Below are 4,294 nucleotides of genomic sequence, written 5' to 3' on the forward strand. Positions count from 1 at the left end.
GGTCCGAGAGTGGAACAGGCTGCCCAGGGAGGGGGGAGTCCCCATCCCTGGGGGGGTTTCAGGGCCGTTGGGATGAGCTGTGGGGGGATGTGGGGTAGGGGAGAACTTTGTAGAGTCGGGCTGAGGGTTGGACTTGATGATCCCGAGGGGCTTTTCCAACCTGAATGGTTCTGGGATTCCATGAAAGTTAAGGTTTTTTGGAGCAGAGAACAGCTTGCTTTTTTGTGTATTGTTTCATTTCATCAGCTGCTATTTTTTTTGTGATGCTTGGAACATCTACATTACCATGGCCATATACTCGGTGGTCACGGAACCTTCAAGCCTCTGTTAACTAGTGAGTTAAATGTGGTGTAGGAACAACTTTGAGTAACTGCAGTAAGCTTGGTGCACTGGACTGAGACCTACCTACTTGACCTGATCCTCTTTTCACTGAAGACTTGATGACATTGCTGCTAGAGCAAAGAGGATTCTCTCCATTTATTATTTAATCAGTTGTTTCGGGGAGAAATCAGCAATTTGGACTACATTGGGGTAAGTACAGGGCTCTGGTTTCTACATTTCCCTAGCTTTGGGAAGGGAAAAAAAAAAAGCTGTGTCCTGGGAAAAAGGTTTTCTTCCACACATCCTTAAGGGAAGCTTGTGCAACATGAAGTACTTAAAGTATTTTGGCTGCGTTGCCAGCAGTTGGCAAGACTCGTTTCACAATGGGGAAGGCTTTGGCAATGCTGAATTAAAAAGAGGTGGAGGAGAACAGCATTTTCCTCCTCACTTGTGCTGGTCCAGCTGTTTGTGATTCCATGTGGCACACTGGATTGGAGAAACTGGTAATGGTAAGTAACCCAGCCAAAATGGAAAAAACCCTGCAGCCTGAGTCAGCATCTGTGGTGTTAAACATTGTGGTGATACTTTTAGTAATTAAGACACAGAGAAGGTTTGTAAAGTGAAAACCCATGTGGTTTAATGAGCTGCCATGTGGGACTCTGTCACTGCAACTGGATCCTCATGTAGACTGGAAGGATGATTGATTTTTTAAATTTTATTTTATTTTAGGGACTGGTCTGGGGTTTGGGAGACCGAAGTCCTGGTCCTGCCACTGTTACAGATTGCTGGGGTCATCTCAAGTGAGTTATTTAATCTTCATCAGTCCTGGCTGAAGAAGTGCATGTTCTGAGGGACTCCAGACAAAATTCCCTGTTCTCCTGAGCTGCTTGTGTGTTTGCTGTTTGGGACAGAGACTGCTTGTACAGCTTTGATCAAAGCTCTGGGCCCTAACCTGGGCCTGAGCTATCAAGCATGTAGTGAAGCCCAGGTGGAGCTAAAAGGGGAGGAGAGAGTGTATACCTCGATCCTTGCCCATTACTAACATTACAGAAAGCTGCGCACTTAGCATCTGCCTCTCTGTCAACAGAGCTAAAAAGAGCTGTTCTACAGAAATACTGTCCTGTGTGGGCATGAGCCTTGTGCTGTGCAGAGCAGCAAACCAGAGGGATGGCACATGTCTCTGGTGGAGCTCTGTTGGGTCTCCAGGTGTCCTGAAAGGCCAAGAAGAGTTTTCACTCAGCTATGGGAGCACAGCAGGTTGCGAGGAAGGTGTGCAAACACAGCAAGTGGGCAGAGGGGGGGAGCAAAGGGTGAGATCACAAAATCCCTGCGAGTAGGAGGGAAATTAAGCCCGAGGCTCTGGGAGAGGCCGTTGCAGAAAGCTTTGAACTTGAGGGATGCTACATCGAAAAGGAGAGGAAGGCGGCGGCTGCATTAAGCGGAGTGGGGAGAGTGACAGGAGCACTTTTGGAGCCATCAGCTCCGTGGCACTGTGTTGTTCATGAGAGGATGGATGGTTCTTCTCTGCTGCTGGAGACTCCCCACAGGAGAAGCCATTCCCAGCAACCCTGCTCCCTGCCCTGGCCTTTTGGCTGTGCTGTACACAAGTCCCAGCTTGGAGGAGTGCCTCACCACACGCTGTGCAAAAGATGCTCCGGAGTTTTCCAATTTATTGTGTTTTAATAATCTGCCTCTCTTAAAAGAAGGGAATGGTCCGTACGCTGCCATTGCTTGTGCTTGTGTTGTACCCAAGTGACACCATGTTAAAATTGTTGCCATTTTGGAAATGTTTGAGGAGGGGAAGAAAAGAACTAGGAGTAATTACTGAAGAATCAGATCCCTTAGGGGCTGGCTGCATATATTGCTCTCTGGGTTAGGAGCATCCTTAAATCTGTAACTCAGCTGCTGTTACAGGATGGCACCTCCTGTAGGAGTGAGGAAGACAGGGTGCTGTGCTATGAGGATCAAGCTGCTTTCATTCCTGAATTAAAATCCACCTCTCGCTGTCCTTTCTCCCGCTCCCTGGATTTCTTTCTGATGAGAGTGTTGCCTCAACACCCAGCCCAGATCTGACTTTCCCTTCCTTGTCTTCACGGCCTCGTGAGGCAGAGCATCATGTTGGAACATGTTCTGCTGTCTTCCCCTTAAGTCTTTTAATTTGCATTTCCAATATTCCTCTGTTAGCGTGTTTCTGAACTTCAGTTTGGCTTTTCTTCTTTGCAGTGTCTCGGAAACGGATTTAAAAAAAACACCACAAGCAAACAAAAAACAAAGCAAACCCTGAAACCTTAAAATCCAGCTACGATGAAAAATATAAAAATAAAGCTTCTCAGTAGCTTGTAACCCTCCGTCTCTCCATGGAGTGCTTTTTGGGGCACCTTTTGTCATGCACAGAGACTCTGTGAGCCAGGATACACACGGGTGAGGGCTAATGAGCTACAAGGCTGTGCTGACCACCAAGAAAGCCACCAAAGTGTCTTTGCTGCCCAGATGGGTGCTCGCTGGGTGGGAGGGTTGGCCTCAGCTGCTTGCTGGAATGAAACATCCATGCTGCTGAGACACCATCATCCATCTGGGGCTGGCTTTTCTCACCTTTAGGATTTTCTGCCTTCCCATGTTGAGGTTTTTCCTCTTGCACCTTTGAGCTGCTGCCTATCGTATCTCGACAAACCTACCTCTGTCCTTGGTTTTACCCTTCTTATCTTGCAGCTCTGTGCTGTTTCTCACCAGCTGGCAATCTCCTCTGCTCTCAGAGGCAGGGTTACCCAGCTGGGCTGTATCAGGGAGGCCTTGGATTGCAGCTGAACCTGGAGGACAGGGTGGTTTCAGGGCCAGCTTGCTGCAAGCTCCATCTAGCTTGTGTTCATGCCAATTTAATGCTCCAGATGGTTGCCTCAGTACTGGGGGAGGTAAGTGGGTTATTCTATCACTCCTGCTTCTTTGTCAGTCTGGGGGATCTGCCATACTGGTATGGTACTGGTCTAGAAGAGAACTTTACATTGAGTCAGGGTAGCGGATACAGTAAAACCACCAGTGAGCAGCTTCATGTGCCCCATGCATCATCCTTCCCAAGCAGAGAAAGACCTTTCACTCAACTGCATCTGTAGATCAGGGCCCTGGAGTCAACAGGATCTTTTGGTTTTTCGTTTTTTACCTCGCAGCATGCCAGTCTGTGTGCCCTTAGTCTGGAGAAGAGGAGGCTGAGGGGAGACCTCCTGGCCCTCTGCAACTCCCTGCCAGGAGGGGGCAGAGAGGGGGGATGAGTCTCTGGAGCCAAGGCCCCAGCGCCAGGCCCCGAGGGAATGGCCTCAAGCTGCCCAGGGCAGGGTCAGGCTGGCTCTGAGGAAGGATTTCTGTGCAGAAGGGGCTGTTGGGCGTTGGAATGGGCTGCCCAGGGCAGGGGGGAGTCCCCGGGATCCCTGGAGGGGTTGAAGAGTCGGGCTGAGCCAGCGCTGAGGGATCTGGGGGAGTTGGGAACGGTCAGGGGGAGGGTCATGGTGGGACTGGGGGAGCTTCAAGGGCTTTTCTAACTGAGATGATTCTGTGATTCAGTCCAAGGCTGGATCCACGGTGCCCTCCCTGCGAGCAGCCATGGAGTCATGCTAAAGGCTCTGCTCTTCCCTTCCTTGTCTTTCATTTGGTGGCAGACTCAGCCTGGAAAAGTGATTGCTGGGGTGATGACATGGTGGAGATCTTGGCACGGAGAAGGTAAGGAACAACAATTTGCTTTGCCTCATACAAGAACTAAGGTGCAGCAGATGAAATTATCAGGTGCCACTTGAAACAAAAAGAGGTGCTGTTTGGCAGGGTGTATGGTTCAGCCGGGGAGCTCATGGCCACGGAACATTGTAGATGCCAAACACATTCAAAAAGCAGCTAAAATGGGAAAGAAAAATCCACCAAGGGTGACTCAACACAAAGACATCAGCTGTGACTTGAAGTTCCTGAGCAATATGGTATCAGGATGCCAGGG

The sequence above is a fragment of the Athene noctua genome, chromosome 1 (assembly GCF_965140245.1).
Source record: "Athene noctua chromosome 1, bAthNoc1.hap1.1, whole genome shotgun sequence".
Taxonomy (NCBI): Eukaryota; Metazoa; Chordata; class Aves; order Strigiformes; family Strigidae; genus Athene; species Athene noctua.